The sequence below is a fragment of the Papio anubis genome, chromosome 13 (genome assembly GCF_008728515.1).
Source record: "Papio anubis isolate 15944 chromosome 13, Panubis1.0, whole genome shotgun sequence".
Lineage (NCBI taxonomy): Eukaryota > Metazoa > Chordata > Mammalia > Primates > Cercopithecidae > Papio > Papio anubis.
This window is the reverse complement of record NC_044988.1, coordinates 90,762,798-90,776,568: the sequence shown is the minus strand read 5'-3', so window position 1 is coordinate 90,776,568 and position 13,771 is coordinate 90,762,798. Positions and strand designations below refer to the sequence as shown.

The following is a 13,771-nucleotide window of genomic DNA, read 5'->3' as shown; positions in this document are numbered from 1 at the left end:
CACAATGATGAAATTGTCTAACAATGCATTTTACAGAGCAAATTCTGTCATTAAGGGACACATGACTGTATGTTAAATTAAACTAAATTTTGCCTGCAAGTGCCTCTGTACTTTAAGTCTCTACATAATGAACTGCAACATAACTTAAAAGGTAAACTAACTGAAAGCCTAACTTAGGAGTATGTTTTTGTAACAAATAGCTGACTCTCAGCTAATCACAGCAGCTGAGCTTCAGTCAATCACAGGCAGTCAAGTGATTGTACCATGTTCAAATAAGGTAAACACAGAGCTGTAACCAATCAAGCTGTTTCTGTACCTCACTTTCCTTTTCTATCCATAAATGCTGCCTGCCTACACTGCAGAACAGACCTCTCTGAATTTCTTCTGGTTCTGAGGGCTGCCCAATTTGTGAACTATTCTTTGTTCAATTAAACTGTTAAATTTAATTTGTTGATAATTTCTCTTTTAACCTGTATATTTGATGCTCCTCCTGTTTCCTATCACATAGCTCTTAAAACCTTTGGGATCTCCACAGTGATAAGAGTGTCTTTCGTATACTGATAACATGACTGGTGACACCTGGATAGCTTTGGGATGGGGGCCAGTCACCAGAAAGACTAAGGCATGTTTAGAAGGTTGGGACTTTGAGCCCAACCCCACAATCTTTAAGGAGGGGAGAGCAGCTAAAATTTGAAAACCAGTAGCCAATGATATGAGCAATCATGCCTACATAAGTAAGCCTCCATAAAACCCCAAAAGGACAGGGTCCAGAGAACTTCCAGATAGCTGAACATGTGGAGGTGTCTGGAGGAAGGCATGCTGGCAAGAGCATGAAACTTCATACCCCTTTCCACATACCTTGCCCTATGTAACTCTTTCTCTGGCTGTTTGTATATTTTGTAATATCCTTTATAATAAATGGGAAAATGTAAGTTCTGTGAGCCACTCGAGCAAATTAATTGAACCCAAGGAGGGGGCAGTGGGAGTCCCAATTTATAGCTCAGTAGTCAGAAGTATAGGTGGCAATCTACTACTTGTAATGGGCATCTGAAGTTAGTGGCACTCTTGTGGGACTGAGTCCTTAACCTGTGGGATCTGATGCTATCTCCAGGCAAACAGTGTCAGAATTGAACTGAGTAAGAGGACACTCAGTTGGTGTCCACTGAAGAAGTTCTGATGTATGGGGCAACAACCCTTACACGCCTGGTGTCAGAAGTATTGTACTGTGTGGTACGGCAGTAGGAAAAACATTCTGAGTTTTTCATATCTCTATTAAAAGATAATATACCTTCACTAGCATATGGGTATACATAAGCTGTGATTATACAGAAACTTCCCGCAAACTCCCAGCTTTCTGTGTAACAGCTGGCCATAAAGAAATTAAGACCCTCATTCCACAGGGGTCCTACCCAATACCCAGGAGGAAGGAATGCTGCACAGAGAGGTCAAGAGAAATCTGGAGAGGCAGGCCTTGCTGAATTTCCTCACTCAGTCTGTTAGCGTTAGATCATACCCATTTTGTCCAATCCTATTTCTATACAGCTGTCCATACTTCATTGATCCTAAACATAAAAATGGATAATTTTTTCTGCATTTTTGGGTCTTCATTCTGAAGGTTCCCATGACACACAAAGCTTTGATCGAATAAATTTGCTATGCTTTTCTCTTGTTAACCTGTCTTTGTTACCGGAGTGTTGGCCATGACCTTTATGATGGGACAGAAAGGTATCACTCCCTTTCCTCCCCTACAGAACTTATATACAGTATATAAAGGAGAGATTACACTAATATAATCTATTAATATATTCAATTTTTGGAATTCCTCTTTGGATTCTGCTTTCAAATTAATTTGTAAGTCTCACAAGAAAATCGGGCCCATCACTTCAGGTACATTTTGTTTTTATTTTCCCAGTTTGATCGCTAACCTTACTCAGTAAACTTGACTCCATTTAAAGTTTGTCTACTTCCAAAAATTTAATGAAAAGATGATGATTGAAGTTAATTCTAAAGAATACCATACTAGTGGCTAACATTTACTGAGGGCTTACCATGTACCAAATATTGTGATATTTCGTCAGGCACAGTGTGTATACTTGCAGTCCCAGTTGCTCCAGAGGATGAGGCAGGAGGATTGCTTGATCACAGGAGCTCCAGGCTACAATGCGCTATGATCAACCTTGTGACTGGCCACTGCACCCCAGCCTGGGCAGCATAGGGAGTCTCTGTCTCTAAAAAACAAACAGACAAACATATGTTGTGATAAGCTCTTTATGTGTATCATCACATTGAAAGAATTGAATATAACAACTCTATAAGTGTTATTTCCCATTTTACAGATGAAGATCTTAAATAATTTGTCCAAAGTTCCTTAACTAATTGGTTTGGCTAAAACTTGAAACCTGATCTAATTCAAAACCCATGTTTTTAACGACCATATCATATAGCTATCTGAGTTTCCTGGAGTCTAGATTATGTTTGCTTTGTTCTCTATGGCCTAGCATGATGCCATAGGCGGCAGGTGCCTGTAATCCCAGCTACTTGGGAGGCTGAGGCACAAAAATCACTTGAACTGGGGAGGTGGAGGTTGCAGTGAGCCAAGATCGTGTCACTGCACTCCAGCCTGGGCCACAGAGTGAGACTCTGTCTCAAAAAAACAAAACAAAAAAAATCCTGAAGGTAACCCAGAAAATTTTATACAAAGAAAGGATCTCTGATACCATGATCTGGTCTCTCAAGGTGAATAGTCTGAAGGGAATAAAAACCTGTCACACTTTTTGCTTTTAAAAAGTTAATTATTATTTCACATACATTACAATATAGCCAAATGTCCCATGCCAATAGCCTCATTCACTACAGGTTAAGCACTCCAAATCTGAAAATCTGAAATATTTAAATATAAATATAAAAAATATAAGTATAATGCAAATATTCCAAAATCTGAAAAAATCCAAAATCCAAGACACTTTTGGTAGCAAGCATTTTGGATAAAAGATAATCAATCTGTACTTTATTTTAATTTTTTTGGAGACAGGGTTTCACTATGTTGTCCAGGCTGATCTCGAACTCCTGATCTCAAGCAATCCTCCCACCTCTGCCTCCCAAAGTGTTAGGATTACAGACGTGAGCTACCACACCTGGCCTTCAACCTGTTCTTTAAACTGTGAACTTAAATGTATCTGTACTTTTTGCTTCATTTTCTCATATTAAACTATATATATGGATCAGAAAAACTCCCCCAAGTCACATTAACTGCTATTTATGCCATTTCCACAAGGCTTTTGGTCCAAATTTCAAGCGTGGTAAACAATTTCTGTGCCTTATAACACAATTTTGCCATGGAAAAAAGTCTTTTAGTAATTTTAATATTATGAAATACATACTTAGTCTTAAGTCTCTTTTGCTGTCATAAGTGTCTTTTTGTATGCTAATGAGTTGACCGATGGCTAGCCACCTCTAGGCAGCTTCAGGATCATGGCTGGTCACTAGAAAGAGGGAGGGGAGAGGGGCTAAAGGTTGAGTTGATCACCAATGGCCAGTGATGTAATCAATCAGGCCTACATAATGAAGCCTCCGTAAAAATTTAAAAGACTGGGTTTGGGGAGCATCCAGATAGCTGGACACGGAGGGGGTCCTGGAGGGGAATCCACCCAGAGAGGGCGTGGAAGCTCTACGCACCTTTCCACCTGCCTTACACTATGCATCTTTTCATCTATATCCTTTGTAATACCTTTTATAACAAACCAGTATATGTAAGTAAGTGCTTCCTGAGTTCTGTGAACTGCTCTAGCAAATTAATCAAACCCAAGGAAGGAGTTGTGGGAACTCTCATTTATAGCTGGTCAGTCAGAAGCACAGGTAAAACTGAGGCCTACCGTTGGCATCAAAACTTGGGGGCAGTCTTGTGAGCCAGCCTTCAACCTGAGGGATGTGACACTGTCTCCAGGTAGACAGTGTCAGAATTGAACTGAACTAGAGGACAGCCCTGTGGTGCCCACCACTGCAGAACTGACTGCTTGCTTAATGTGTGGGGGGAAATCCTACAGGATCATATTGTGAGCGTATAATGGGAGAAATTGAGTTTGTTTAATCTGTAGTCTCAGTAATACTATTTTTTTCTTTTTTTGAGACAGAGTCTCACTCGGTTGCCCAGGCTGGAGTGCAGTGGTGTGATCTCGGATCACTGTAACCTCTGCCTCCCAGGTTCAAGTGATTCTCCCACCTCAACCTACCGAGTAAATGGGATTACAGGTGTATGGCACCATGCCTGGCTAATGTTTTTATTTTTAGTAGAGATGAGGTTTCGCCATGTTGGCCAGGCTGGTCTCAAACTCCCGACCTCAGATGATCCACCCACCTCGGCCTCCAAAAGTGCTGGGATTACAGCCACCACACCCAGTCCTCAGTAATACTATTGATGTTGCTAAACTGCACTGGCATTCTCCTTCTAAATAAGAATACTCTAAAATTTGAGAAAAGCTAAGAGGCATGTGCTTAGGTAAAATCTTATTCCTAATTAAATGGATTAATAGACGACATTTATTATAGTATATATAGTATGTAGTTGGGGGTTTTTTCCCCCTTAGGCAAGGTCTTTCTCTGTCGCCCGGGCTGGAGTATAGGGACATGCTCACGGCTCACAGCAACCTTGCCCTCCTGGACTCAAGTGATCCTCCTACCTCAGCCTCCTGAGTAGCTGGGACTATAGCAGCATACGACCATGTTCAGCTAATTTTTTATTTTTTGTAGAGATAGGGTCTCACTATAGTTTCCAGGTTGGTCTTGAACTCCTGGGCTCAAGTGATCTTCCCGCCTCAGCCTCTCAAAGTGCTGGGATTACAGGTGTGAGCCACTGTGCCCAGCCTGTAGTTTTTACATCCTAATGACCAAGACCCCTTAGGTCTCACCAGACTATCATGAGGTCTTTTATTACCTCTCCTGATTAGTAAAAGTCAGGCTTACTCATTCATAGACTTAAACCCTTGCTTGCCACAACTTCTGTAAAGTTTTAACATTGAAACAAGATATATGTAATCGGTCTCAGAGAATAGCTAACTCAGTGAAGTGGGCTTATGGGTTTACAGTGTTTGAGAATGGCTGGCATTATTTCATAGGCTACTGCCTGGAGGTTGAAATGCTGAATTATAATTTTAAGGGAGAGATGAGGATGTAGTTTGATCCTAGGATGTTGTCTGCAATCACATGAACAAAGACCAAGCAAGCAATGGAAAAAATGAAGACAGCTGAGAGGTAGGCTAGGGCGAGTGAAGGAGCAGGATAAAGAGAAAAAAAAAAAGCAAATAAAGTTCAGAGCTACAGTTGTATTTTAAAGGTTGTCTGCAGAGCAAGAGAAAGCCATTGGAATGACATGATAATCAGAATCTACGTCCAGGCAACAAAACATTACCCGTCCTGCCACCTATAAACCCAGATACTTGCTCTGATCTAACAAGTCAGTCCATCACAGCTTAGTAGAGACTGCAAACTCCACCTCCATCCAGCCTTTCCTAACTTTCCTAACTTCCCATCTTCTCTGATCTCCAAATAAGGCAGACTTCCTTCTGTCTCTCTACAGACTCCCTAATATGCAAATACCCATCCCCATTTCTTAACCCCCATATCCCTCTCCTTAGGCCTTTAATTGGATTTCAGTACTTTCCCTCCAAGTCTACTTCATCCCATACCCTCTGACCTACTGAAATACTTTCCTTCCTTAACCTTCTCCTCCTTTCAAATATCCTGATTCCTACTCCTCTGCAAAGTCTCCATTTTTCTTTCCAAAGCCAATTCCCCCATTCTGTGCTGTCCACCTCTGCCTCCCACTCTTCTTTATCCCATTCTGACTGCCAATTTGCCCACAAATTCTATCCCAGTTCCCCAACACAGTAATAGTCTCCCCCACTTCTCTATGGTTCTTTCCTGTGCCCAGACTCAGCCTTTCTCTATCCATCCAGACTTCCCAAGCTGCTCATCTCTCTTCATCCCAGAAAATACCCTGACATCCTAATGCGTTCCAATATGCTGACCTCCAATTACTCCCCTCCCTAAACAAAATACTCAAACCTCCACCCATTCCTCTTTATCGCAACCCAACTGCCTGCCTATTTGCCCTTCCGTCCTAATACTCTGGCCCCCGTGTCCTTTTCCACCTATTAAAAGCCTGAATCCCCCTCTCCCATCTCTCTTCTGCTCAGATAAAAAGCCTGAATCCCCTTCTCCCATCTCTCTTCTGCTCAGATACCCTAAAACTCAAGCTTCCCATCTCTTCCCATTAATTATTCAATTTTATTGAGCAACTTTTATGTAGGAAGAACCATGCTAGGATCTAAGCTCAAGATGTATAAGATTTTGTCTCCCAATTACCCATGATCTCTGCACCAAGCAGTCTCCTTCATAGCATTTTAAAACAGTTATTTGTGAAACTACTTGATTGTTGCCTGTTTCTCCTTCTAGACTATAAGCTACAAGAGAGCAGAGGTCTCGTCTGTTGTTCTATAGACAATAAATATTTGTTGACTGAAGGACTGTACTAAACACTCTAGACAATACCAAATTTAAATCCTCAAAGATTTAGCTGTATAGGATCAGAATTACTAACCTCATTTACAAGTGGCAATGTATCTGAACAATTAAAAGCCTGGATTCTGGAACGAAACAGCCTGAGTTCACATTCTGACTTTCCACTTACTGTGTGACTTTAGGCAAATTACTTAACCTCTCTGGTCCTCAGTGCTATCACTTTTTAAGTGGGAATGATAACCTCATACAAGTTATTTTAAATTCTAAATGAGATTAATACGTGCAAAGTGCTTAAAACTGGATCTGACAAATAGTGAACACCCGAACGTGATTAGCAATTATTTGGACAATGAGGAAACATGATCAGGAAGGCTCAGACACATGCCAAGGTTCACAGACGCGGTTAAGTTACACAAGGTGGCAGAATTGAGGTTTGAGCCCAAGTTTGCCTGGCTTCAAAATTCACTAGTCCCTTAACGAATATAACGGAAGTGTTTGCTCTTCCCCTCCTTTTAGCATTTCGTCCCCACATCCTGTCATCTTTCTCCACGCACTGTAGTCCGTCCGATACCGTGACAACCCGTCAGGACGCCCAAACTGTCCTTTCTCCCGCTCACTCCCCACAGACAGCTGGCACATCCCAGCTCTCCCCTCAGCTCAGGTAGCAGGACGCACAACCTTCTGGGCGCCGCACCCTAACTTCCACACCTCCCCACGCTCTGGTTCTTCATCCCCAGTCGCCCCCGCCGTCCTCACCTCTTCCCATCCAAACCTCCCTCCTTCATCCACCGCCCCACGCCCGTTCCGGGCCCTCCCCTCTTTCCCGTCCAATCCCAATTCCCAGACATGCGCCCCCGCCCCGAATCCATCCCAAGCCGGCCCACCCCACGCCCGGTTCCGGCCTTCCCGCCTTTGCCTCCGGCTCCCACCGCTCGGGTTGGACGCCGGAGAACGGGCTCGACCAGGTCTGACGCTCACTGCCTAGGAGCCAAGCCGAGCAGTCCCGCAGGCTGAGGCGGAGCGGAAGACGCTGGGGCTCTTTCCTCAGGCGCGCAGCGGCGCGACGGCCATTTTGTTGTGTTGTGCCGGTTGCCGAGGGGCCCCGCGCGCGTGGGCGGGGCCTGTCTCAGCCACGCCCCTCTCCCTCTCCGGGGCTTTTGGGAGGGACGCGGAGGCGTTTCCCGCCGCCTTCGCTGCCAGCGCGCTAGGGTGCTGGGGAGTCTTGGGCGCGAGGCTTCCGGCCGCGCGGGGCCGGCGGGATTTGCTGCCTTCGCCTTCGGATTGCGTTGCAGGTGAAGTTACGGGTGCAGAGTCAGGGAAAGCCGAGGTTTCTTGCGGCAGTCGGCCGCAGTGCAGTGGCCTTCGCTGAGACAAAGCTGCAGCCGCCACCCTCTGAAACACGGACACGATTCTCTGGGCCTGGGTCCGAGGACGGCCTGAACGCCGACCGGCGCAGCGCATCTCCGGCCTCCCCCAATTCTGACGCCTTTTTCTTACCATTTTCTCGCAATCATTCCTTCCTGTCTTCATTTCTTTTCTTTACTACACAGTTTATAGTCCACCTGTATAACACTATTTTAGAAACTTCCTCTCTCTCTGTGCCTCAGTTTCCTTACCTATGAAACGGGGTCCTTTTACCTATTAACACTTCCTACAGTTTTCCTGATAACTATAAAAGTGAATCCAGGCCGGGCGCGGTGGCTCAAGCCTGTAATCCCAGCACTTTGGGAGACCAAGGTGGGAGGATCACTTGGGGTCAGGAATTCAAGACCAGCCTGGCTAACAAGATGAAACTCCGTCTCTACTAAAAATACAAAAATTACCCGGGCGTGGTGGTGCACGCTTGTCATCCCAGCTACTTGAGAGGCTGAGGCAGGAGGATCGCTTGAACCTGGGAGGCGGAGGTTGCAGTGATCCAAGATCGCACCACTGCACTCCAGCATGGGCGACAGAGCTAGACTCCATCTCAAAAATAAAAAATAAAAATAAAAATAAAAAAGAAGCCCAGTTTTCCTGATAATTATAAAAGTGAATCTCTGTGGAAGAACTTAGAACAGTGAGGGACCCATAGTACGTTCTCAATGTGTCTTAGGTATTTCATTATTAGACAAAGGTTACCCAGAAGCGATATTTCTTTCTACGCCCGAAAGAAGAGTTTAGGCAAGGGGTAGGGAGGTGGGGAAGAATTTGCTTGGCAAAGGAAACAACTTGTGCAAACCGCAGAAGCGGGAGAAAAGAGCTTGGCAGTGTGCTGGATGTTAAGTAATTCAGTGTAGCTGGAACAAAACATGAGTATGGAAACATGAAGTAGTTCAGTATGGCTCGTGCGAAAATCGGGTGGAGAAGCTAAATCTGGAAAAGCAACCTTATTATAAGCAGTATTAGGCACTTCATTTTTCCTTAAGGCAGAGATAGCTTCACCTCTATAGGAAATTCAGGAGACGTCCAAGAAGGAATAAACTGCAATAAACATGGGGATGCAGACGTGTCTTTGATATACTGATTTCCTTTTCCTTTTACTTAAATGTGATTCCCACTGACATTTAAGTGAATGGTGCTGTCCTCTCCCCAACTAGTTATACAACACAGAAGGAAGCCCTTGGAGTTAAAACCCAGAATTTTTGAAAAGCTCCATTTAAAATTAAAAGGAGATTACATTCATTTTTTTCTTTCTTTCTTTTTTTTCTTTTTTGAGACAGAGTCTGGCTCAGTCACCCAGACTGCAGTGGCAGAATCTCGGCTCAATGCGACCTCCACCTCCCGGGTTCAAGCGATTCTCCTGCCTCAGCCTCCCGAGTAGTTGGGATTACAGGCACACACCACCACGGCCAGCTAATTTTTGTATTTTATTACAGACGGGGTTTCACCATGTTGGTCAGGCTGGTCTCGATCTCCTGACCTCACGTGATCCGCCCGCCTCGGCCTCCCAAAGTGCTGGGATTACAGGGGTGAGCCACCGCGCCCTGCTGAGATGACATTCATTTTTAATCGAAGTTCAGGGGATATTTATTAGTTCGGAATGTGTACATTGCCGAGTTTCAGTTCTATTTGGCATATGTTTTGACACCCATCGTTTCTATTTCTTGTATCCAAGACTTAGATTTATTGCGTAACCTCATTGCTGTGTCCCTCAAAGTGTGTAATGGTATTCACGTGGGATCCATTATCAAGCCGTGGTGTGCTGGTGTAGTTCACTATCAATCATATTAGTATCAATTAGTAGCCATCAGATATACACAAAAAGTCCAGAGGGTGGCGCAAAACACTTTTCTCTTGGGTAATCTCCCAATTAGCCGCGGATGGGCACTCTTCGGTCCCATGTTGTCGGGTTTTCCTCCTCATACAGACCTCTGCTGGTGTCTAGCATCGTCTCTAAAGAAGCTAGAGACTTCAAAGGAGAGACCTTTCTCCGATTAATTTGAATATTAACTGTCTCTCTTAGCATGCTAAAAGAACTTCCTTCTCTGAAGGCAGAGTGAGGGAATGCAAAGTGGTTGCGGACAGTAGAAAGGACAGCATTTTATCTGATAATGGGAAGAGATAGTACTCGTTTGCAATGCAAATGTGGCCACGTCGAGTGGGCTGGCTTTTTGCTCTGGTTCTTTTTTTTTTTTTTTTTTTTTTTGAGACGTAGTCTCGCTCTATCGCCAGGCTGGAGTGCAGTGGCCGGATGTCCAGCTCACTGCAAGCTCCGCCCTTACTCCCGGAGTTCACGCCATTCTCCTGCCTCCAGCCTCACAGTAGCTGGGACTACGGAGGCGCCCGGCTGGTTTTCCAGCCCCAAAGGCAAGACAGGAGTTTCACCATGTCGCGCCAAGATCGTCTCAATCACCCACAACCTCATGAAAATCACCCAATATAAGCACCAGATTCTTACCTAATATTAACCAGCTATTCTGTTTAACCCCAACTTTACCTTAGTTCCCAAATCATTTTACAGGTATCTTACCGAAAATCAGACTAGTTTGTCAGGCAGGGATGGCAGCTTTCTTTATTGCCATTTCTTTTTTTTTTTTTTTGGGGAGGGTCGCTCTGGCCGCCCAAACTGGAAACAATGCGCAATCTCAGCTCCGCTCCGCCTCCAGGTTCGCGAACCGCCTGCCTCAGCCTCCTGAATAGCTGGGACTACGAAACCCGCCACGGCGCCCGAGCTATTTTTGTATTTTTACCGAGAGCGGGGTTTCCACCGTAGTTTGATCTCCTGACCTTGTGATCAGCGCTCGGCCTCCCAGTAGCTGGGATTACGGTGACTGGTGGAAACCACACCAGCGCCAGCCCATTATTGCCATTTCTTTCTGTGACTGGCCAGTGTGATTTTGTTGTTTTGTTTTTTGAGACAAGGTTTCACTCTGTCGCAGGTTTCAGTGCAGTGACACAATCATAACTCACTGTAGCCTTGACTCTCGGGCTCAAGCGATCCTCCTCCCTCAGCCTCCCAAATAGCTCAGACTATAGGTGTGCACCACCACACCTAGCTCATTTTTAAACTTTTTGTAAAGATGGGGTCTTGCTGTGTTTCCTAAGCTGGACTTAAACTCCTGGGCTCAAGCAGTCCTCCCACCTCAACCTCCCAAAGTGCTGGAATTACAGGCATGAGCCAGCATGCCTAGCCTGATTTTTTTTAAATTTTTATTTATTTATTTTTGTTGGTGTTTTTTGTTTTTTGTTTTTGTTTTTGTTTTTTGAGACAGAGTCTCACTCTGTTGCCCAGGCTGGAGTGCAGTGGCACGATCATGGCTCACTGCAACCTCCACCTCCAGGGTTCAGACAATTTTTGTGCCTTAGCCTCCCTGGTAGCTGTGATTACAGGTGTGTGACACCACACCCAGCTATTTTTTTTTTTTTTTGTATTTTTAGTAGAGACAGTGTTTCACTATGTTGGTCAGGCTGGTCTTGAACTACTGGCCTCAAGTGATCAGCCTGCCTTGTCCCCCCAAAGTGCTAGGATTATAGGTGTGAGCCACCATACCCAACCTTAATTTTTATTTGTAAATGACATATATTAACTGTACATATTTATGGGATACATAGTGATGTTTTAATACATATAAATGTATAGTGGTTGAAGTAATTAGCATATCCATCATCCCATTTATCATATATTTATGTTAGGAGCATTTCATACCCTCCTTCTAGCTATTGGAAGCTATATATTATTGTTAAATATCTTCATCCTATAGTAGTATAGAACACTAGAACTTATTGCTCCCATCTAGCTATAATTTTGTATCCTTTAAGATATCTTTCTTTCCTTCCCTTCCCCCTGCTACCCTTCCTAACCTTTAGTATCCTCTGTTCTACTGTTTACTTCTATGAGGTCAACATTTTTTAGCTTAGACATATGACTGAGAACATGTAGCATTTAACTTACTGTTTCTGGCTTATTCACGTAATATACTGTCCTCCATTTCCATCCATGTTGCTGTGAATTATGGTATTTCATTCTTTTTTATGGCTAAATAGTATTCCATTGTGTGTGCGAATATAGATATGAATACGCACACACATATGTATACACATACAGAATATAGATATATCACATTTTCTTTTCTTTTCTTTTTTTTTTTTTTTTTTTTTTTGAGACAGAGTTTCGCTCTTGTTGCCCAGGCTGGAGTGCAATGGCATGATCTCAGCTCACCACAACCTCTGCCTCCTGGGTTCAAGCGATTTCCCTGCCTCAGCCTCCTGAATAGCTGGGACCACAGGTGCCCACCACCGTGCCAGGCTAATTTTGTATTTTTAGTAGAGACGGGGTTTCTCCATGTTGGTCAGGCTGGTCTTGAACTCCTGACCTCAGATGATCTGCCTGCCTTGACCTCCCAAAATGCTAGGGTTACAGGTGTGAGCCACTACATCTGGCCCACATTTTCTTTATCTATTCATCTGTTGGACACCTAGGTTGATTCCATGTCTTGGCCATTATGAATAGTGCTGCAATAAACATGGGGATGCAGATGTGTCTTTGATATACTGATTTCCTTTGGATAAACGCCCAGTAGCAGAATTGCTGGATCATATGGTAGTTCTATTTGTAGTTTTTTGAGGAACTTCCATACTGTTCTCCATTGTGGGTATATTAGCTTACATTCCACCAACAGTGTACGAATCCCTTTTTCTGGCCAGGCACGGTGGCTCACACCTGTAATCCCAGCACTTTGGGAGGCTGAGGTGGGAGGATCTCTTCAGCTCAGGAGTTCAATACTAGTCTGGGGAAGATAGTGAGACCTCATCTCTGCTAAAAATCAAAACCATTAGCTGGATGTGATGGCACTTGTCTATAGTCCCAGCTACTTGGGAGGCTGAGTGGGAGGATGGCTTGAGCCTGGGAGATTGAGGCTGCAGTGAGCTATCATCATGCCACTGCACTGCCGCCTGGGCAACAGAGAGAGAGAGAGAGAGAGAGAGAGAGAGAAAAAAAGAAGAGTTCCTTTTTCTCCACATCCTCCCCAGCATTTGTTTTTTGTTGTCTTGATAATAGCCATCCTAACTGGGGTGAGATTATACCTCATAGTGGTTTTGATTTGCAGATTTGCATTTCCCTGATGATTGATGATGGTGAGCATTTTTCATATATTTGTTGGTCATTTGTGTGGTTTCTTTTTGAGAAGTGTCTATTCAGATTATTTGCCCATTTTTATAGAGTTTTGTTGTTGAGATATTTGAGTTCCTTGTGTATTCCAGCTATTAAGTCCCTGCCATATGAATAGTTTGCAAATATTTTCTCCCTTTCTCTGGGTTGTTTCTTCACTCTGTTGATTGCTTCCTTTGTTGTGCAGAAGCTTTTTAGTTTGATATAATCCCATTATTTTGTATAAACAAATCCCATTTGTTTATTTTTCCTTTTGTTGCCTGTGTTTTTGAGGTCTTACTCATAAAATCTTTTCCTAGACCAGTGTCCTGAACCATTTCCCCTATGTATTCTTCTAGTAGGTTTATAGTTTCTGTCTTACAGTTAGGTCTTTGATCCATTTTGATTTTATATATAAACTCACATATAAGGTTTTTATATAGGGGGACATGTGGGGATCTAGTTTCATTCTTCTGTATATGGATATCCAGTTTTCCCAGGACCATTTGTTGAAAAGACTATTCTTTCCCCAGGGAGTGTTATTGGCATCTTTGTCAAGAAACCAGTTGTGGCTGGGCACAGTGGCTCATGCCTGTAATCCCAGTACTTTGGGAGGCCAAGGCAGGCTGATCACGAGATCAGGAGATGGAGACCATCCTGGCTAACACTGTGAAACCCTGTCTCTAC

At 43.8% G+C, this 13,771-nt stretch overlaps 1 protein-coding gene across 22 annotated transcripts in view; it reads right to left on the bottom strand.

Moving 5' to 3' along the window:
* Nucleotides 1-7,639, bottom strand: part of CNTRL (centriolin) — a 99,408-nt gene extending 91,769 nt beyond the window's left edge. For 13 of the 22 annotated variants that reach the window (XR_004177986.1, XR_004177988.1, XM_009188155.4 and 10 more), the window contains exons 1-2: nt 7,446-7,638; nt 2,049-2,228 (exon numbers count right to left, since the gene is read on the bottom strand). The gene's annotated coding sequence lies outside the window, so the exon portion shown is untranslated. Of the gene's footprint in view, nt 1-2,048; nt 2,229-3,380; nt 3,483-7,445 lie in introns of all 22 variants that reach the window. The other 9 variants (XR_004177987.1, XM_031654468.1, XM_031654469.1 and 6 more) reach the window with 5 other exon arrangements.
* Nucleotides 7,640-13,771: the final 6,132 nt, after the last annotated feature.